At 42.7% G+C, this 23,634-nt stretch overlaps 1 long non-coding RNA gene across 2 annotated transcripts in view; it reads left to right on the forward strand.

The window, feature by feature from the left end:
- LOC138296517 (uncharacterized) overlaps window positions 1-23,634 on the forward strand; it is a 166,087-nt gene that overhangs the window by 32,780 nt on the left and 109,673 nt on the right. For both annotated transcript variants that reach the window (XR_011203847.1, XR_011203848.1), the window contains exon 3: window positions 17,015-17,109. This is a non-coding gene — a long non-coding RNA (uncharacterized lncRNA). The remainder of the gene's footprint in view (window positions 1-17,014; window positions 17,110-23,634) is intronic.

Genomic DNA, 23,634 nt, shown 5'->3' on the forward strand with positions numbered 1-23,634 from the left:
GGCAATTTTCTTTTTGGCCTTTTCGATCAGGTGGATTACTCTTCTAATATTAGCATGAGTTTTTTATGTCTGATAAAGCCTGATTGGTCATGGTACATGAGGAAGGGCATAATTGTTCTTCACGTGCACAGCTGAGATTTTAGTAAAGATTTTGACATGAATATTGAGAAGTGCAAAAGGTGTGTATGATGCACATTATTTAAGATCCTTACTGGGTTTATGAAGGAGCACAATGGTGGCTCCCGTTATGGATGTAATAACTGTTCAGAAAATGAATTAAATAACTTCTGTAGGATAGGAGCGTCAGTTTGATGCTGAAGCAGTTATATAAACTTCCCGTAAAGTCATCTGGCCCAGGGGCCTTGTTCAGTTTTCTAGTTTTAATCGTTGGAGAATTTCTGCTTTAAATAGAGGTACCTTCAATAGTTGCTGTTGCTACGGGGTGATTTGGGAAACATGATACAATTCTAAACATGTCCTCCTCTGAGTAAAGGTGGGAGGAGTATAAGGAGAGAAAGGCAGTTTAGATGCCAAGCTCACATTTATACATGCTTTTTACTGATTTAACCTGAGAAGTCTGTCCAAGCGAGGGCTCATTTCATTACCATATGCAAAGAAGACATTTTTGAATTTGAGTATAGTGAGTTCTGCCCTGTTTTCATCCAATATTCGTAGTTGCCCACGAAGAGCAGTAAGTTACCTAAGATCTTCTTTAGTTTTTATATTGCTCTCCAGTTGTTCCCTGAATTTTCTTCTCATTTTTTTGAGATCGGCTTCTTTGCATATGCAGTTCTCCTTGAGGACCACCTTAAGAGTGTCCCAAACAAACCCTATTGGGTTCTCACGTGTATCATTATCTTGAGGTTAATTTGTTATGTGTCTTGATTTCATCTCTAAGGAAATCTTCTTTTCTATTCTAATGAATGGTGGAAAGCCCACCCCCTGTCGTTTTAGGGGCATCCTCCCATGCCAGACTGACTCTAATTGAGGCATGGCCTGAGAATGCAGTAGTGCTGGGTTCGGAATGAAGGCCTAGTTGAGCGAGAGGCGAAGATTGGAATATGTAATCCATGCATGAGAAAGACCTATGCACGTGTGGAAAAAAAGATATAGTCTCTCTCTTCTCTCCATGGTGTTCTCTTCAAATATTGTGTAAGCCAAAACCTTTACATTTATCTTTTTGACTGTTTTTGAAAAGCCCCCTGCATATGGAATCTCTCCTCCCCATTCTGTCAACCTTTGGCTTCCATGCTGCATTGGAGTGTCCATGAGGATAATGTCAGCCTCTATAAAACCAGTGAGCATATCAAGCATTTTACATGTAAAGTGATCTTGGGATGTATTGGAGAGTAAATCGTAGTGAGGGACAGTAGTTTCCCCTCCATTGAGACCTTTGCAAATATATATTGTCCCTCTCTATGCTTTTTACTGTCTAGTTTAAAAAAACAATTGAAGGTCCTTATGCAAAAAGCAGTGCATTCTATTGTGTTTGAGCTGCCTGGAAGAGGAGGTTTCCAGCAGGTTTTATATATGTTTTAATTTAGTTTTGAGTGCTTGTTTTAGATGAGTTTCTTGCAATGCAACAATATCGTATCTCCCCCTACCAACAAGTTGCCAAATATTACTTTGTTTGACAGGGGCACCACATTTAATATTAAAGGATAGCAAATTAACCATAGGAGTGAACGATCTGTGTCTTTAGCCTATACATTCTTCTCCTGAATGATTGTACGTTCCTTCTCATTTGATGTAAAACAAAGCAGACCAAGCAGTGCATATTGTAGAGACGAGAGGCTGCATCTTCTGAACCTCAGCCCTCCTTCTCCTCCTAACTTCTCATGACAACTAAACAACAAACAAACTGTAGTAGAGACCAAAAATAGAAATAAAACACGGTCAGAGGCCACTGAATGGTGATTAGGGTCTCCTTCCCCCTCTTCAGGGGGAAGCTATGCACCTTCATTGTACGGAGATCTTAATTATTCTTAGTATGGCATAATCTCCGCAAGGACATAAATGAGCACATCATGGCTGAAAGGATCATGCATGTAATCACGTACACAAATTACCACCACATTAGGGAAGACAAGCGACTCATAAATCCGACTGTAGGTCTTGTTGCTTTAAGCTGGACCATCTGCCCCTGGAGTCTCAATCTTGGTGCTTGTTTCGCTGCATGGGCCCCTTCCTCTTTGGTTCGGAGGGTAGCTGTCAGGGCAACGGCTGGCTGGGTGTGTCCCCAAGACCATGTGAGCGCAATCCTTCTGGGATGGTTGAGACTCATTGAGCATCATTCCCAGTGCCTGAGCTGCTGATGCAAGTCTGTGTATTGTGACCAGGTGCTCAATTAGAATGCAAATCCAAAAGGAAAGAGCCATCCGTAGTGTAACTTTTTTTGTCTCAAGTGGTCCATCAGTTGTTGCGCCTGCTGCCGGTGAAGAAAAGGAGCCGAAGAAATGTTCTGAAAGTAATTATAGGAGTGCCCCTTATGGTCAGTTAATTTTTTGCCTCTGGCCACTTTAAAGATCCTTCCTTACATTTGTAGCTGTGAAATTTTACTAATGTCTCCTAAGGTCTGCTGAATCTTCAGGCTGTTGTACCCCTCACTGGATGTACTCAATCCAGTTTAATACTCTGATTCTAACCCAAAAACAGAGGCAAACAGTGCTGCTAGACTGTATCCAAGCCTTGTGTTCCTTCACTTTGGCCACAGATATATAGGTTGTCCCTTCTGGGCCTGTTCTCTAAATCTCCAATTTTCCTAGACAGCACGTTATTTTGAGCATGCAGGGCAGTGCATTTATCCATGTGTCAAGCTTTGCACTTTCAAGTTTTCTAGTTGCTTAGCTACTATTAACCTTGTACCAGCAGCGTCAGTGTCTGCCCTAATTGCAGCCACTGTTGTCATCAAGGTCTGACTGAGGTGTTGCAAGGTTTCTGGCCAGTATATTTAAGGTCTTCGTACAGCTCCATCCGAACAGTTTGTAAACTGGTCAAGATGTCAGCTTTAATGAGAACCATGATAGTGGATGCCTCGGGAGCCTGCTCTCCCATGGGACATGAGATTGTCGCTTCCCGTGAAGCAGAAGCTGCACCAAAAGAAACTTGCCAGAAAAGTCTCTCTCTCCACTCCCATGTGGGAAAGCACACCATCCCCCAGCGGGCAGAACCAGCGAGGAAGCTGAGACAGTACTCTGGACATATAACAATAAAAGCAATTATTCGGTTAAAAAAAAGGAGGATTCCACGTGGTTTATGAGCTTCTAGCTTGGGCTGAGACTGCAAATGTTCAGTGATCACAACTAGAAAGGAGAATCCGTGTGAGTGCTTGTTTTCAAGAGATGAAAGGACAAAGTTATCTATATGTATTGGTAGCACTCTAAGGGCTTAAAGTGGACAACTGGAAATCACAAGATGTTCCCAAGAGTCTCAAGTTGGGTTCACAATAGAGGCTCAACAATCTTGTCTTGCTGGTGCTCATTCAGTTGATACACTGTGAGAAAAAGGGCAAGAGAGCATCATTGGACTGGCCACTGTGGCACTCTACACCAGCTCTGATCATTATGTATATATGGGTGTGGGCCACTCCAGTTTTCACAAGTCCTGGAGAGCATCAGAATGCTCCATGAACCTAGACAGCTTTGGTGGGAGTTACCGAACTCAGAACCACTTGCTCTGCACGGGCCAGTGGTAGACCTCTCCAAATGGAGAACATTTCAGATTACTCAGGAGGTAGGCAGCCATCTGTCAGGGTTTGCCTCAGATCTGTGTGTTCTTTCTCCTGCAACCTTGCTCAGCTGCTCTCAGCTCCACCACGCTGCCTTCTCGGGAGCCACCCAACTTCTTGCCCACCTTCAGGCTGCTAGCACCAACGCCATGTGGGTCCCAAGACCCTGGGCCCTCAGCAAGTCATCTGTGTTAAGTGACCGGACCAACCCAGCCAGCCAGGCAATGGGGGCCATTGCGCTCTCCCTTTCGGGGTTCTCTGTGGAGCGCCCTTAAGGTGCGGCCACCTTGGTTTGTTCCTAGGTTCCCGCAACAGTCTGTGCTTTCTGGAACAGTTCATTCTCCTACCTCTGGCATAATTCTGTTGCGTTGAAACAGAAAATCTTTTGCTTCAGTGGTTATACATGTTTTGTCAGCATTGTAAGTTGAGCTAGTTTATTGAGTTGGCTGTTTCTCGCTGAAGTCTCTGTGCAACCTGCAGGTAGTAGGATTGAATGTTGGCTTGACTAACGAATGTCATCTTCTTTGACAAAGTTTTTTTATTTTGGGCGTTATATATGGTGAGAAAATATTTACAAACATTGCTAACCACCTAGAACAGGTACAGTATAACCAGCAGTGTTGCAGGGTTCCCAGAGGACACAGAAAACCCGCAGGACAACCAGCAAGAGCACAGTGTTAACCTGCAGGGAGGGGCAAAGCATAGGTAACTCTGCAATGTTCCCTTGCAGGATCCAACATACTTCAGATAGCTGTGGCTCTGGCTGCGGCAGTACCCAGATGGTTAAAGCTGAAGTGGGATTAAAAAGGGGTTGGGTCCTAAAAAGAGTGATGGGGGGAAAAAGCATCTCTAAGAATTATTTACAAGAGGTGCAGCCTGGGTAACAAATGGCACAGCCGAATACGTATGAATTGAACTCCTGTACCTGAGAAATTCATGAATGGATTCTAACTGGACAAACCACAATTAAAAACACAAAAAAACAGCAACATATTTTAATTTACAGTTTATATAGCACTTTTATCTTTGACCATAAGCAATAAAAAAAAGTTGGTCATTTAGTTGAATGAAAGAGTGCTTTAGACATTTGAAGATCCAAGGTAAACAGCAGTATCCACTATTTTGCATAGTCCTCGTGACATAAAGGGGGACTTCCAATGACATTGCGCTACAACATTTGACAGGGAAGAAGATACGTTTTTAGCCGGTGAATGACAGAAATGGAAAGCACCATAGGGCCCAGATAGATAGATAGATAGATAGATAGATATCCTTTTGTCAGGGCCCGGCCAGGTTCTGACTGGCTGGGTTTTATTAGCTTTCCCTCTGTAACTCAATAATCCTGTCACTCTCCCATGACTGTGTTAGAAATGGGGTCTTTGGTTGGCAGTCAGGTTACCCCCTGTCCAAGCAAGGACCCTCTCTCTAGTCAGGGTAAGTCCAACACAATCCAAATTAACCTGTGCCCACCCTCTGGTAGCTTGGCACTGAGGAGTCAGGCTTAACTTAGAAGGCAATGTGTAAAGTTTTTGTGCAATAACTCATGCAATAACACAGTATAAACACCACAGAAATACACCACACAGATTTAGAAAAATATAGAATATTTATCTGGATAAAAGAGGCGGAGATGTGTGGAAAACGGGGAGGTGTACATTGGTTTCTCCAGACGCACACAGGCAGCCAGGGCCTTGTGTCAATTTCCGGTTCGCGGGCATGGATCCTCTTCGGGCTGCAGGGTATTTGGACACCCTGGGAACGATGCGGAGAAATCCTGGGGATGCAAGACGAAGTCACAGAAGCTGCGTCGATCTGGTGGGCGATGCGGGGAAAGTTCTGTCGCACAGCAGGCCCTGTGTCGATTTCTTCTCGCAGGAAGTCGGGCTACATCATTCCGGCTCGGCAATGCGTTGATCCAATGGGCTGTGCTTCGAAGTTCCGGCTGCAACGCTAACGCTGCGTCGATCTGCACTCGGGGAGCCGGACTGCATTGTGCCGGTTCGGCGTGTGATTTTTTTTTTTTTTTTTTTTTTTCACTGCAATGCAGGCTGTGCGTCGAAATCTCTGCAAAGAACCTTTTGTGAGGTGAAATTATGTCTTTTTGGCCCTGAGACTTCAGAAGACCGAGGCAAGCTCGATCCAAGCCCCTTGGAGAGCACTTCTCAGCAGAGCCAGAGGGCAACAGCAAGGCAGCAATCCTTTTCAGCACAGAAGTCAGGTGAGTCCTTTAGGCAGCCAGGCAGCTTCTCTTGGCAGGTTGCAGTGTCTGGTTCAGAGTTCCTTTCCCAGTAGGTATCTGGTCAAGAATTGTCTGAGCTGGTAGGGTCAGAGGCCCTGTTTAAATACCCAAATGTACCTTTGAAGTGGGAGAGACTTCAAAGAGTGGCTTAGAAGTGCACAAGGTCCCATTTCAGTTCCATCCTGTCTGCCGGGGTCCCAGTAGGGGTGTGGCAGTCCTTTGAGTGAGGGCAGGCCACTGTCCTTTGACATGTGTCAGGCCCTCCACCCTCCCAGCCCAGGAAGACCCATTCAGTATGCAGATGTGTGTAGGTGTGACTGAGCATCCTGTGTTTGGGGTTGTCTGAGTGAAATGCACAAGGGAACTGTCCACTAACTCAGCCAGATGTAAGTCACAGAAGGATTTAAGTGCAGAGAAATGCTCACTTTCTAAAAGTGGCATTTCTAAAATAGTAATTTTAAATCCAACTTCACCAGTCAGCAGGATTTTGTGTTACCATTTTGGCCATACTAACTATGACCTGGTTACTCCTTTCAGATCAGAATCTACTACTCAAACAGTGTATGAGGGTAGCCCCAATGTTAGCCTATGGAAGGAGCAGGTCTCACAGTAGTGGAAAAACGATTTTAGGAGTTTTACACTACCAGGACATATAGACTACACATGTACATGTCCTGCCTTTTCCCTACATAGCACCCTGCCCCATGGGTTACGTAGGGCATACCTTAGAGGTGACTTATATGTAGAAAAAGGGGAATTTTAAGGCTTGGCAAGGACTTTTAAATGCCAAGTCGAATTTGCAGTGAAACTGCACACACAGGCCTTGCAATGGCAGGCCTGAGGCATGGTTGGGGGGGCTAGTTATGTGGGTGGCACAATCATTGCTTCAGGCCCACTAGTAGCATTTAATCTACAGGCCCTGGGCACATGTAGTGCACTTTGCTGGGTCTTACAAGTAGATTAAATAAGCCAGTTGGGTATGAACCAATGCCTCCATGTTTTAAGGGAGAGAGCATATGCACTTCAGCACTGGTTAGCAGTGGTAAAGTGCGCAGAGTCCTAAAACCAGCAAAAACAGTGTCAAAAAGTGGAGGGAGGCAGGCAAAGAGTTGAGGGTGACCACCCTAAGGCTGTCAGGTCTAACAGTGTGTCACTGATGACCGGGTGTATGTGGATGAATATATATCTTAGCCCTGACCCACTTAAAGCACTGCAGCATAGGATATATATATATATATATTCACCCACACAAAGACCCTCAAATGTGTAATCGGGCACGTCCATGGCAGAGTAAGAGGGTTAGTGCGTATTTGAGGGAAAACTAATAAACCCAGTTGGCAAGGAGGTTGTTGCAACTGTACAACCCTAGCACAATCTTCATCCGGAGGACTCTTCTGACCTTCTAATCTGGAATTTTATGTGTAGATCGAAATGTCACACCTGCAGAATTGCTGCTACATGTAAATAAAGCCTCTGTCATATCTGTCCTTTTCTGGAAACTGACTGTCGTGTTTTCAGTTCTGGAGTTCACATCTGAGGAACTGGGTTGAGTGCTTCCAGCTACGTCTACGTTAATATGTCCAGTTCAGTGACTTGGCTGGAGTATTTCTTCTACATAACACTTGCTATTTCGGGTTCAGTTCTGGATGGGGGTCAGAATGAGTGGTGGTTAGTGAATGGATAGTGACCAATGACTTGGAAGTGGAGCGATAATGGATGGTAAATCATTTGGGAGTTTCTGTGTGGTTATTTAATGCACAGCAAATATGGGTGGGTGAATTAATGGCTGTAGCATTGGTCCCAAGGGGAGCAAACACAAAAGCTTAGGGAGCGCACAGGAGGAGTATATCAGCGTTGCAGTCCAGATCACTTGAATAAGGTGCCTTTAAGAAGCCTAGGAGGTGATCAGAATGAAGTAAAGCAGGAAGGGATTGGAATTTATCTGCAGGGACACGTGGCCTGAGGCGAGAGGGGTAAAAACTTTGAGTAAGTTAATGTGGGGTGAACTTTATATGAAATAGTCCGATGTATTCATTTTACCTTTTTACGTTTTACTTTAATTAACAATTATGTAGAGCACAGGAGTTCAGTGGCATCTTCAACGGCAGGGCAGCATGGATGCTGGAGGCTGGGTATGAGATCAGCTTGTGTATCAGGAAGGGGTATGGGCAGAGGGGAATATACGTGACTGATGAGACAAGCACCCTGAGCAGTCATGGGCAGGGGAGGGCGAGTTTGTTTGGCATTCAGCAAGGGGAATCTGATGGAGATATGAACAAGTGATGGGAAAGTAATCCATTGATAAGATAAATCGCAGGGAGGGTTTCTACAGTCAGCAGTGTGGCTTTCCTTTGTTGCACACGATTCCCGGCCTTTCCTGTAGGGTCCAGTTTTCGGGGTCTGCTACATTGTCCCAAGTGCTCTTTTTTTGTGTTTTCGTGAGCAGTGCAGCGTTGTGACAGTGGAGTGTTTTTTGTGGTACCTCATTTCCGAATGCACCACCTGCTCCAGAGTGTAGGGCCGGATTGGCTCCTGCTAAAATCACTGTTCAGAGCAGTAGGGAGAAGCACTAACCACTGCTGATAGTTCCATTGACTTGGAAGAATGCATTTCAGATCAAAACGAAGCTACACTAATTTGCATAAACCAAATGAATGCTCCCAGTATCCACTTTTTGTATTGTGCATTAATTCTGCTGATCTTATTGCTTCTTACTATGATATCTCACTCTGTCTAGTGGACTGAAAATAGAAAATTGTCCCTGATAATTCTATATCTCTGCTTTTTCCACCTCTTCATGCCAATAGTTAACATCTTCGAGTATGTTTCTTTGGCTGTTAAATCCATTTTTCAAGAAGCTGGTCCTTGCAATCACTGGGGAAAAAAAAGTTTGTTACTGAAATTGTGCACAGTAACAACTTCTGAACTGTATGTGCATTCCAATAAGAACCGGATATTCGAGTGAGTTTCACTTCCCTTTTCAACCGAAATCAGAAAAAGCACTGTGTGGGAATTTTGGGGTATTGACTTGTTAGAAGAGTGATTATCCTTGGTGGAAATTTCATCTGACCAGTCATGTTTGTCATGTCCAGTCAATGAGGTCTACTCCCCTAGATCCATTTGTGAATGTTACTTTTCTGTAATTAGACCTTGTATGTTGCTAATTAATAAATCGAGGGACATTATACGACCTGAATTGAACCAAAATACACTATTAGCCTCCCTTAAATACTCCCAGGATGCATCTGAAATTGATTTTATTTGTATCTGTAGCAAGTAAACCTGCAGGAACTGGATACATTACAAGCCATATTCATCTGGTCAACTGAAATTTCCACCAGGTGTGTTAAAAAGCCACCATGGAATTTACAAACTTGGTGATAATATTGGCTTTCCCACAAAACCATAGTGTGTCTATCTGTCCAAATGTTTATTTTGTTGGGCCTCAGTTTTTGCATCTGGCAAAATCAGGAGGGATGTAGAAATCTCATTTAGTGGTACTTTTTGTATGCACGCTTCTAAAATGTTTTATTTTCTATCTGTACATTGAAGGTGCGTATTCTCTCGAACAGCTGTTTCGGTGCTGAGAACATTTCAAATGGTTCATCTGAAAACGTGGTGCGCACATGTCCTGTGTTCTCAGAGCTGCTTGTAGCGCGTGGTTTCTCTCTCACAACGAGCCCGGACACCTCAGCAGTTTAAGAACGCGCCTGTGACAGTGAGCGTCTGTAAACATCCTCGACTGGAAGTTGTGGAGATGCTGCTGGAGCTTTCAGTCGGATGTTTGCAGCTGCCAACTGCCCAAGACTTCACGAATTACTGACGGAATCGCAGCTCTATTCCAAAAACTTTGAGTCCGTTTAAGTTTTCAAGGCTCATTGTCAGAGGAGTTTATGGTTTGATAACTGGGCCAGTAGCCCAGGGGGAAACCGCAACCTTGTTGGTAAGTAGGGTTGGCAGCGTTCCCCTAGAAAACATGTCTGTATTCACGTTTCAGCATTCAGCAAAGACCCGGGCATGATTTTAATGTGGAACTTCATATGAAATAGTCTGTTGTATTCATTTTAACTTGTCCTTTTTGTCTTTGTTTACTTTCATTAACAGTCAGGGGTCATTAGGTCAGCTGTAGAATACATTTCTTCTTACCTTTACTGTTTAAAGTATGCACTTAGCAGGGGAAAAACACACGATTTAGGTGATTTTTTTTTTTTCTTTCTCCAAATTATTGTTCCGGTCATGCTTGTGGTATAAAACCAGCCAGGTGGCAACCCTATTGGTAAGTCAAAAGGATGGATAATAATAAGTCAATAGAGCTAGAAGAAAATCTTTTTGCCCAATCATGGTGGAACAGAGGAGCACAAGCCCTGGAGCCCTTTACTGAGTCAGATGCCTCTTAAAGTAGAAAATCTTCCTAGTGACTGAGTTTTTCTGCAATGGTAAGTTTTTAGTAAAAGTGTGTGAAAATGTCCTCTCCCAAGGGATCGTCAAAGGGACTGGGGCTATTGTAATAAACAGTTCCTGAAGTAAAAGAATTGTTCCAAGTGATTTTGGGTACAAAGTTTAATTGTAGGAAGTCCGCATCACCAACAACTTTGCCTTAGGGCTGCCTCGGGAAAGCTGCCAGACAGAAAGAATGTTTGCATTCAAATCGGTATAATATCCCAAGGAGCGAGGGAGCAGCTATGCAAGGTAAAAAGAAAGTGGGACGGTTGAGGGACAGAACGTACCAAATGATAAGTCCTACCAGGTAACATATTTGAATTTTGCGATCAACAAAGTCAGAACTATGTACAATATGTACTGCTCAGACTGCTGCTCTTCTCTTCCCTGAGCACAATTGAGCTTACTAATAATACCTATGATCCAAGCGACAAGAGGCAGTACACTGTGTGGTGTGGGCTAGATACATTGTTTTTTTAGATGACAATTAATTAGAGGGCAGTTTCATTGATGATATTAAACTCTTCAGCTCAGTTCTGGTACACTGCCTAGGTGATTTTATGTGGCTTAATACCAGTATCTTGCTGCGAACAGAGGTATTTGTGATAGTGCTAATGATTTTATGGATATCACACAATGACCACTCGCAACACTGAAGTGGAATTCTCCATAAAGAGAGGGCCCATTTCTCACACGCCTTCATGGCTTCCCTTTTGAGCAGTATCACAAAATGGTAGCTCAGTCTGTTAAGAGAGCTGTTTACCAGTTAGACACGAGCTTCTAATTTCCAACAAAGTTACACCTTCGAACATGTCTTTGACTCTCGTGAGCACTGCTCTGTCAAAAACAATTCTAACTAAAGACTGATGTCGGATTTATAGTGTTCTTTGAAAATAGCTTTTGGCGTATTTTCTATTTTTTTAATTATTTTTTTAAAATTTTATTTTAAGTTGTTTTAAAGTGTTTATTAAAGAGAATAACGTCATTAATATTGTCATTTAGGTAACGCCATAAATGAAGATTCGTATGATCATTACCTTAAATATTGTTTTAACTGCCTCTGGAATAGAACTGCAATAGTATAAAATCCATTCTCAATATAGTTATGACTTGGGTTAATTAATGTTTTTGATGGCCATTGATACATTTTATTTTATTTTCATCTAAATACTGCCTACCATAAGTTTGTATTCGTTATGGCAGCACACCATGCACACTCTTGTACACATTAAATTCTTTATGTGAACACATTATCCCTGCTAAGATAATGCGATTACTTTTCTGGGAAATACTCCAAACCATAATTCAATTTAGTACAGTCAGAATGGTTATCTAATAGTTAGTGTTAAGGGAATGTCGTGCTTGCTTAAGCTTTAGACCTTTATTTTTGCATAGCTAACGCATTATTTCCCTAAAAGGAGGTTAACTTTTCCTATTTGTATGAGCCTTAGCTCTCCGCATCTGTAAACATCTATGTGTGAATGTAGTTTATGCTATAACTCCTTCGTCTTTAACTTAAGTATTTCAAAGCAGTTGCTTATTTGAAAATAGTGCAGTTCACTGTACTATCCCGTTTACACTGGATTTTCAGTTTAAAAGATTTTTTTTCTAACGGGCCGAATAGTTTAACTAGTCGAACCCAGATTTGCTTTCCCGCTTGATGTTATTTATTTCACTACAGAGCTTCAGATAACGAAGATGCAAGTGCATGTCTCCTCAAACCAGAACTGGAGTAAAGATTTATTTCGATGGTAACTGATCTGAACAGAAGAGACCCCTTATGCTACTAGAATGCTCAGTTTGCTTTGCAGCGAAAGCAGAAGAATTTTGGTTTCAATCCAAAGCAGGGATCAGTTATAAAAAGAAACACATTGCAATCCAGTACTGGTTGACAATGAAATTATAAGGAATCTGACCTGGTAACATTAAGGACTGCAATAATTTACTTTAGGCAGTAAATGTATATTCAAAGTACAGGTATTTGATTTTTAAAATTAACTAATTGGGATCCTGTAATTAACCAGTGATTGCCTAGAGCCAGTCTATACAGGAAATGCATTAAAAACGACAAATATGTGAGATTCCTCAAACAGAGAATTTTCAAAATTGATAGACAACGCTGTTTGGGAGAGTCTTGCACAAATGAATCTTTTGATTATAGGCACTAATAGGTTTACATCACTGAAATGCTAATGCAATCTCCGTTTCTGAAGACTATTGTAGATGCTTCTGGGGTGACCAACACTTAATGAGACATACCCCACTGTGCTTTAGGGTCCTTTCCTGTTGGGTCTTAGCCAGAATTTCTGGAAAGTAGATGATTCAAGTAAAAATGACTTGGTGCTTACAACATACTGCATCGGTGATAATCTGCTGAACAATGCTTCAGACAGGAGAGACATTTTCAGAGACATGAGAGAAGTCACAGGAGAATACAGGGAGTGCAGAATTATTAGGCAAGTTGTATTTTTGAGGATTAATTTTATTATTGAACAACAACCATGTTCTCAGTGAACCCAAAAAACTCATTAATATCAAAGCTGAATATTTTTGGAAGTAGTTTTTAGTTTGTTTTTAGTTTTAGCTATGTTAGGGGGATATCTGTGTGTGCAGGTGACTATTACTGTGCATAATTATTAGGCAACTTAACAAAAAAAATATATATACCCATTTCAATTATTTATTATTACCAGTGAAACCAATATAACATCTCAACATTCACAAATATACATTTCTGACATTCAAAAACAAAACAAAAACAAATCAGTGACCAATATAGCCACCTTTCTTTGCAAGGACACTCAAAAGCCTGCCATCCATGGATTCTGTCAGTGTTTTGATCTGTTCACCATCAACATTGCGTGCAGCAGCAACCACAGCCTCCCAGACACTGTTCAGAGAGGTGTACTGTTTTCCCTCCTTGTAAATCTCACATTTGATGATGGACCACAGGTTCTCAATGGGGTTCAGATCAGGTGAACAAGGAGGCCATGTCATTAGATTTCCTTCTTTTATACCCTTTCTTGCCAGCCACGCTGTGGAGTACTTGGACGCGTGTGATGGAGCATTGTCCTGCATGAAAATCATGTTTTTCTTGAAGGATGCAGACTTCTTCCTGTACCACTGCTTGAAGAAGGTGTCTTCCAGGAACTGGCAGTAGGACTGGGAGTTGAGCTTGACTCCATCCTCAACCCGAAAAGGCCCCACAAGCTCATCTTTGATGATACCAGCCCAAACCAGTACTCCACCTCCACCTTGCTGGCGTCTGAGTCGGACTGGAGCTCTCTGCCCTTTACCAATCCAGCCACGGGCCCATCCATCTGGCCCATCAAGACTCACTCTCATTTCATCAGTCCATAAAACCTTAGGAAAATCAGTCTTGCGATATTTATTGGCCCAGTCTTGACGTTTCAGCTTGTGTGTCTTGTTCAGTGGTGGTCGTCTTTCAGCCTTTCTTACCTTGGCCATGTCTCTGAGTATTGCACACCTTGTGCTTTTGGGCACTCCAGTGATGTTGCAGCTCTGAAATATGGCCAAACTGGTGGCAAGTGGCATCGTGGCAGCTGCACGCTTGACTTTTCTCAGTTCATGGGCAGTTATTTTGCGCCTTGGTTTTTCCACACGCTTCTTGCGACCCTGTTGACTATTTTGAATGAAACGCTTGATTGTTCGATGATCACGCTTCAGAAGCTTTGCAATTTTAAGAGTGCTGCATCCCTCTGCAAGATATCTCACTATTTTTGACTTTTCTGAGCCTGTCAAGTCCTTCTTTTGACCCATTTTGCCAAAGGAAAGGAAGTTGCCTAATAATTATGCACACCTGATATAGGGTGTTGATGTCATTAGACCACACCCCTTCTCATTACAGAGATGCACATCACCTAATATGCTTAATTGGTAGTAGGCTTTCGAGCCTATACAGCTTGGAGTAAGACAACATGCATAAAGAGGATGATGTGGTCAAAATACTCATTTGCCTAATAATTCTGCACTCCCTGTATGAGACATTGAGGAAATTGATCCTAGAGTTTATGAACAAAGGGCTTGTCAACAGATTAAGTTAGATGGGGGAGAGGGCTGAGCAGTGCAGTAGGAAAGCTTAGTGGTAGGGAAAACAAGCTATCAATATGTTTAAACACAAACCACAATAAAAACGTAGCGAAAATGAAAAGTGAGCAGAAACCAAAGATAAACGGAAGAGATATAGAAGAATTGAAGAGGGGACAAAAAAATAATCAGTATGGATTAAAGAAGAAAGATAGTCAAAACATTAGAGTTTGGATTTTGGAAGCATGGAATATGATGCAAGAACACTTTTTCTTACATCAGGAAATGCCTTGAATAGGAAATTAGAGTTGTGAAGTGAGAAATAAGTAAATACTTAAGGGCGCACAACTAGAGATCCTGGTACTATTTATTATGCACAACTTGTCAAATTGAAAAGCATTCACAAGTGAGGTCAGAGTTTAGGCTGAAGATGAAAAGAACCCTTATGTACTTGTCTGGTAGAACATCTACAAGCATACAATTTCTAAAGTATCATGACAACTGTGTGCCAAAGTCCACCCATTTAAACCATTACTCTAATGTACTTTATTGAATCTAGCAATTGGACAAGCCAACTTTACATATTTATAGATGTTTATAAAATCCACCACCACATGCTCCACAAGACTTATCTTGCTGGGAAATGCGTGTTTTCAAATTAATTATCACCAGAAGCCTAGCCATGCTTCTTTTTGAATATGAATATCTGAAAGCTTATACGTACAGCAATACCTCATGTTGACAAGAAAATAACATTTTCTCTTCTTTTGCTGCTCATTACCCTTCAGATTCTTCATGGTTTTTCAGGAGGAACAACATTGGGTCCTCAGTCCTCTGTGAATAGTTCACTACATATGTATGCTATATGAATATATAAGACTTGTACAGGACCACTGCATCCAACACTGTGTGGCATGCCACATGCAGACCAGGCAAACTATATACCTCAGAATCGGTAGCAGGCCTGCTCAATATGTCCACACACAGACTAAAACTTAAGTGTATGTATGGGAGACGGCTATCTAGATGACCCAACCAAAGGACTGGCTGCTTTTTTGATTAACAGTAGAGAACCATGTTGAAGGGCCCCTTTAAGCATCTAGATTGTCACCCTTATTTTAGCATTCGACTGGTAACCTGTGCTTTTTAAACTCATGCATTTCATTCATTTTTATATTTTTAACACAGCCGGGTTTTAGCTCCTTGTTTTTATATTTTAATCAGCTGTCTCTTTCCAAGAAGACAGTTACTTGTGCTGCACGTTTTAGCAGCCCTTTATACAACATGCACTCTGTGCCCTGCTCAGGCTATCATGTATGGTACGTGATATGCTAATTGGTATTGCTAGTCCCTATCCTTTAGATACAGGAGGACGTCAGGCCTGTTCTTAGAACCCTGTATGGGTTACTATATAAACACATAGACCTAAGGGGGGCAGAGGGCAATTTCGGTCATGGCTGTCCCTGGATGCACACCATACCACAGACAGCTTTGCTGATCCTGGTGCTGACTCTTCCGCTTCCCAAGAGGATTGCCATCCAGACAACAGGCAGACCCTTGCCATCCTATTCAGGTATGGGGTCGGGGTTACTCCCTTAGATCGGGGCAGGCAGAAGGATTACATCCACTATACTCTCAGATCTAGACTTAGGGTGTAGACCGGAATCGCTAGGCTTTCTAGAATCATACAATATGGTGGGGCCGTTTATCCTCTTTACACTTGTTGTAATGATGATTACTGTAATGTTTCCTCTGCCTTATTATTGCAAACCATGCTTTTTTATACTAGGATGCAATTTCACTGATTTACTGAGCGAAAGGGGTATAATCTGTTTCCAAGGCTTCCCTGAGGAGTCGGAGTGTGAGGTTTAGGAAGCCACAAATCACCTTCTCCTTTCCAGGATTGCATGAGGCACTGCAGGCTAGCCGGGAGTTAGGCCAACGGCTTCCAAATGGTGTGGGGCTGACTTAGTCTCCCACATTTGGTGGTGCTGCCGCCCTAAACACGGTCTTAATACCATAATAGGAACAACATGACAACCACAGCTCCATCACAAACTGATCATTCTCCATAAAGCATTGCTGTTGCTTGCAGCTATTCTATCAAAGGCAACAAGCTACTGTATTCTGTAATAAACTCAAAATGTAGAATGCAGTACCTTTTAACTCTCTAGAGGTCAAGATTTTCTGAAAGGTGACAGTCATGAAGGTATATTATAGCAATGTCTTGCTACATTTTTGAGCAACAGAAGACCTTGTTCAAATTCACTGAAACATAGCAAGTAGCGCTTTGAGTTGTAAAACAGTAAACCTATAAAGACTTTAGATGTTTTAATGCTTTGTATAATTGTGGGCAAACTGATGTGATATTCACAATCTTTTTACATTGTACCAGCGAGCTCTGCTGGCTACTTTCATCAATACATGCTTCAAAGCTGCATTCTATAACTCGGAACAAAGCTCTAAAGTTTGTTTTCTGCATTTGTAATCATTATACTTCATGCCTTATGACTGTTTGGGTGCATAAAATTGATCTCTTTTAATTTGGATGTTTTTTACAGAGTACTGAGCATCACCTTTCTGTGACATCAGAGCACTGTGGACATGCCAAAGACTTTGTTCAAAGGAAGCATTATTTGGAGTCAGTTGAAGAAGGGTAGGCACCAATCTGGTATTCTTCAGTCACACCTCTGTTTTCATTGTGAACAGTTATGTGTGAACTGGATAATTCAGTTTCAGGCTCTTTTCAGAAGTGTACATATTTTGGTTCTGCCCTAGTGGATTCAAAAGCTTGAAATCCCATATTTAAACCATAATGACCTTAGATGGCTTGACTAATTTAATGTGGATGTTTTGCATGTAAGTGGAGCATGAGTATTGTTAGAGAGCAGAGATTTCTGATATGATAATGTGAATAGAATAACGTTATGTGTACTGTGCATTGCCTTTCAGGAGAGTGTAGAATAGTAATCATATTTGACTGAAGTAAAACCCTAGTTTCAGTCTGCATTGAGAGAGCCAGATTCCTTAGGTGGGTGGACATTTGCAGGAGTAAAACATGACACAGCACATCTCTGTAGAGAAAATAACAGAGGTTAAGCTAGTAAAGAAGTGCAGGGTATTAATCATCTGTTAGGAAGTAGAAACAACAAAGGAATACCAGCTAGAAAGTGTGTGTGTGTTTTTTTTTTTTTTTAAACTTGTGTTGGGAAAAGAGGTAACTGTTGTAATCAACGATGGATCCTTTGTAGAATATAAGATGTAGGTTTATTCATCTTAGTTATAGATCCCTGCGTCTCAGCCCACTCTCACCAACTGACCATTCTCAGTTTAAATGTAGTGCCTCACCAAGAGCAGCATCCTTGCTGCTCAGCCCACTCTCACCAATTGGCCATACAGAACAACCAGGCATTCAACATTCCGTAACCTCACACATATACTCTGGCTAAGCAGCAGGGAACTGGTAACTAAGGAGAGAATGCATAGCACCAATAGTCACATTGCATCTCCTCTCCTTAGAAAAAGCAAATGATGGAAATAACATAGGGCCATATGTACGAACACTTTTTCCCATCAACACAGAATGGGTAAAAACTTTTGCTACATCTGGCCCATAGTCATTTAACATAAGGGCCAACAGATGGTAGTACAAATTCAAACTGAACAAATCAGTAAATAAAAAATGACTAAAGATGGAACAAAATGATAAACAGTCCTAAAATATCAGATACAGTAATAAGTACATAATGCAATTAAATTACATTCACCTTCTTTTGTACAAACTATAACAAGGAGGCGCAACAAACTCATCTACACAATACCACACTCACCCCCTTCTGCAGCACACTAGAACTGCAACTACTCCTTAACACAACACTACACCAGTGCAACATTGGGATACTCAACCCTGCAACGTAACATTGGGATACTCAACCCTGCAACGTAACATTGGGATACTCAACCCTGCAACGTAACATTGGGATACTCAACCCTGCAACGTAACATTGGGATACTCAACCCTGCAACGTAACATTGGGATACTCAACCCTGCAACGTAACATTGGGATACTCAACCCTGCAACGTAACATTGGGATACTCAACCCTGCAACGTAACATTGGGATACTCAACCCTGCAACGTAACATTGGGATACTCAACCCTGCAACGTAACATTGGGATACTCAACCCTGCAACGTAACATTGGGATACTCAACCCTGCAACGTAACATTGGGATACTCAACCCTGCAACGTAACATTGGGATACTCAACCCTGCAACGTAACATTGGGATACTCAACCCTGCAACGTAACATTGGGATACTCAACCCTGCAACGTAACATTGGGATACTCAACCCTGCAACGTAACATTGGGATACTCAACCCTGCAACGTAACATTGGGATACTCAACCCTGCAACGTAACATTGGGATACTCAACCCTGCAACGTAATATTAGGATACTCAACCCTGCAACGTAATATTAGGATACTCAACCCTGCAACGCAATATTAGGATACTCAACCCTGCAACGCAATATTAGGATACTCAACCCTGCAACGCAATATTAGGATACTCAACCCTGCAACGCAATATTAGGATACTCAACCCTGCAATGCAACATTAGGATACTCAACCCTGCAATGCAGCACTAGGCTACACGAACCTGCAACGCAACATTAGGGTACACGAACCTGCAACGCAACATTAGGGTACACGAACCTGCAACGCAACATTAGGGTACACGAATCTGCAACGCAACATTAGGGTACACGAATCTGCAACGCAACATTAGGGTACACGAACCTGCAACGCAACATTAGGGCACACGAACCCGCAACGCAACATTAGGGCAATGCAACGATTGGGGTACTCAACTCTGCAAAACGCTAGGGTACTTGATCCCGCAACGCAGCACTAGGCTCCACAACCCTGCAACGCAGCACTAGGGTACGCGAACCTGCAACGCAGCACTAGGGTACGCGAACCTGCAACGCAGCACTAGGGCACGCGAACCTGCAACGCAGCACTAGGGCACGCGAACCTGCAACGCAGCACTAGGGCACGCGAACCTGCAACGCAGCACTAGGGCACGCGAACCTGCAACGCAGCACTAGGGCACGCGAACCTGCAACGCAGCACTAGGGCACGCGAACCTGCAACGCAGCACTAGGGCACGCGAACCTGCAACGCAGCACTAGGGCACGCGAACCTGCAACGCAGCACTAGGGCACGCGAACCTGCAACGCAGCACTAGGGCACGCGAACCTGCAACGCAGCACTAGGGCACGCGAACCTGCAACGCAGCACTAGGGCACGCGAACCTGCAACGCAGCACTAGGGCACGCGAACCTGCAACGCAGCACTAGGGCACGCGAACCTGCAACGCAGCACTAGGGCACGCGAACCTGCAACGCAGCACTAGGGCACGCGAACCTGCAACGCAGCACTAGGGCACGCGAACCTGCAACGCAGCACTAGGGCACGCGAACCTGCAACGCAGCACTAGGGCACGCGAACCTGCAACGCAGCACTAGGGCACGCGAACCTGCAACGCAGCACTAGGGCACGCGAACCTGCAACGCAGCACTAGGGCACGCGAACCTGCAACGCAGCACTAGGGCACGCGAACGATTGGGGTACTCAACTCTGCAAAACGCTAGGGTACTTGATCCCGCAATGCAACAGTAGGCTCCACGACCCTGCAATGCAACAGTAGGCTCCACGACCCTGCAATGCAACAGTAGGCTCCACGACCCTGCAATGCAACAGTAGGCTCCACGACCCTGCAATGCAACAGTAGGCTCCACGACCCTGCAATGCAACAGTAGGCTCCACGACCCTGCAATGCAACAGTAGGCTCCACGACCCTGCAATGCAACAGTAGGCTCCACGACCCTGCAATGCAACAGTAGGCTCCACGACCCTGCAATGCAACAGTAGGCTCCACGACCCTGCAATGCAACAGTAGGCTCCACGAACCTGCAACGCAACAGTAGGGTACACGAACCTGCAACGCAACATTAGGGTACACGAACCTGCAACGCAACACTAGGGTACACGAACCTGCAACGCAACACTAGGGTACACGAACCTGCAACGCAACACTAGGGTACACGACCCTGCAACGCAACACTAGGGTACACGACCCTGCAACGCAACACTAGGGTACACGACCCTGCAACGCAACACTAGGGTACACGACCCTGCAACGCAACACTAGGGTACACGACCCTGCAACGCAACACTAGGGTACACACCCCTGAAACGCAACACTAGGGTATACAACCTTGCAAAGCTACACTAGGCAGGGCTTGGAAAATCCACTCGACCAATCCACTTGCATTGGCAAGTCTTATTTGATCAGGTCGAGCTATTTTTAATACTTACTCATCCCTTCTGGGAGTTGACACTGAACAGGTGTTTTGTTCATTTGAAAAGTGGAGGGGCAATAAAAGATGCCTTTAAATCTAGTTCTTATGTCACATTTACTCTGTGTTCACAGACAGAGGTCAAAAGTCAGTTTTTCTTACAATTAAATTTCCTTTTGACTGCAGCGTTCCAGGACTTTGTAAGGGCAACTGTGTGACCTGCTGCTTAGAATGTAAAATAAAAGGATATAGGGTGTTGGGCAATGGTCAAATCTTTATCTAAGTTTAAGCATTTGCATGGGTAGTCAATGAAACTAAATATGTATGCTTTCTTCTGGCTACTTTTGGTAGTAAAAACACATTCATTGATCCATTTAATATTTGGTAGGACGTTGATGTCTTGCAGTGAGGTTCAAATTATGACAGGGATCTCTTTATATTCGTGCCCTTATAACCGCCTTAATGATTATGCTGGGGCTCGTATCAAGGGTTTGGCTTCTAGGGAGGCTTTGATGTTGCTACCTTTCCACAAATCTACATGCAGGCTGGAAGCATTCATGAAAAGGTAGTTCAAGGTTTGGCATACCTTGTGATTCTGTACACACTCACAAACTTACATGTGTAAGGGGATTCACCAACACCTCTCTAATCTCTTCCCACAGTGAAAAAGATTGGGACATTTGTCCCAACAAAAGCAGTAGTAAAACGTTCTCCAGGATGGGGAAAATGCAGGTGTGGGGAAGATGAATTTACCATTGCTTAGAAGATGTGTGCATAGATGAATTCAGGTGTATATATTTGCACATGTGAAAACTTTACATTTAAAAAAGTTTGCTACTGATACGGTTTCCAGGTCTATCTCGGAAAGATGTTTTGAATTCCTGAAAGTTTCAAATTTACACCAATAGAGGGACATATACCTGCAGCTGCAATACTGCAAACTTATTTAGGAAATTGTCCCCTAATGTATTTTCATGTTGCCCATAATGGGGTTACACTGATTCTACATTCTTCTTTTTTTTTATGCTGGTGTGCATCAAATTCTCTTTATTAAATGATACTTCAAAGAAAGTATTTAAAATTGCACAACAGTTTAGTGAAATATTTTATTCCTAGTTGGAAATATTTTTGTGTACATTTTACTTTTTAACACAAACTCTAAGCTTGTTTTCAAGCTTCTGCATGTTTTTGGATATATCAAGGAGCATTCTAGGAGAATTATCAGTAGCCTCAAATTGTTGAAGTTTGCAAATATGCTCGTATTTTAAACTGAAGCCACTGTCAGTAATGGAAGCTGGGGCTCACAGCTCACTGCATTTCCTTAGAGCACTTGCCCTAACAGTAAAGGCTTTGCCCTAATGATCCATGCATACAAGTTTGAACAGCTTATAAATATAAATGCAAATCTTGCCTTAGTTGCAGACAGTTAAGATTTTCCAAGTTAATAATTAAGGAGAGTCCTAACTTTATTATAGAACTATAATAGAATATTATGCCTTATATTTATTTGATTTGTGAAAAATCCATGAGATCCCGGTGCCAGCCAGTTTACAGATCTGCTTGGAAGTATTTGTGCTGCTGGTGTATGGGGGGCAGACTTTGGCAGCACATGTCCCAGCGATGGTAAACTGTTTAAGGTCACTGGTCTCTGCAAGTAAATCTTACAGGACAGTCAGTACCCATTAGTCTGCACAGCATTTTTGTGGATGGAAATTCTATTGATATGACTCCCTATAATCTCTCAAAAGGAGTTGGGTTAAGTATCCATCCTCCTGCAAAATATTAATGGCCAGATGTATCAAAGGGTTTTACCCATTCTGTGTCTATGGAAAAATGTTTTAGTACATCTGGCCCTAAATGCTTTACTTGCCTCAAAAACACCTTTCCTTTAAATGTCTATCTCCTAAGCTAGTTCTACGTTTGTCTTCTGTCTTTCAAAAGTATCTGATGTTAATGACATTATACTTTTGAAGTGATTTTTATTTTCCATTACCAGGATAACTAAGACCCTTACTTCCTCAGTGGTATATCCAGCTTTACCTGACCCTCCAAAGCTCTGAATCATTTTATGTTTAAAGGAGTATGAGAATGAAATGTCAGCTTCCGGAATGTCTGATACCCAGCTCTGGATTTTCTCTAGGAAACCTCACTGTCCTGTTTCCTTCCCTACCCTCTCTATGTGGGTAAAATGGCTCATACAACAAGCTGGTATTTATAAATCCTGTTTTAGTGTTCGTTCTTGTCGTGAGGCTATGGCTTGTAAAACTCTTTCCAATATAGAGTGGTAGGTGTAAGAAATTGGGTTACTGGTTGAGGGGGTTGAAACCCTTCTCAAGTAAGGACCACAGTTCCTGTCAGGGTGAAGGCACACGCAAATGCCAAATTAACCTGTGCTCATGCCCTACCCCACAGAACAGGCAGGCTTAACTTGGAGGCAATGTGTAAAGTATTTATGCAGCACTTCAAACAGTAATAAAGTGAAAATGCAACATGAGAAAAATCCCACAAGTTTATAGAAAAATAGAATAACTTTTAATAAATAAACTGTAGGAAGTTGGCTCTGTATGTGCTATTTCAAAGTAAGGAATAGCATGCACAGAGTCCAAGGGTTCCCCTTAGAGGTAAAATAGTGGTAAAAAGAGATAATACTAATGCTCTATTTTGTGGTAGTGTGGTCGAGCAGTAGGCTTATCCAAGGAGTAGTGTTAAGCATTTGTTGTACATACACATAGACAATAAATGAGGTACACACACTCAGAGACAAATCCAGCCAATAGGTTTTTGTATAGAAAAATATCTTTTCTTAGTTTATT

This window comes from Pleurodeles waltl, chromosome 5, assembly GCF_031143425.1.
Source record: "Pleurodeles waltl isolate 20211129_DDA chromosome 5, aPleWal1.hap1.20221129, whole genome shotgun sequence".
NCBI lineage: Eukaryota > Metazoa > Chordata > Amphibia > Caudata > Salamandridae > Pleurodeles > Pleurodeles waltl.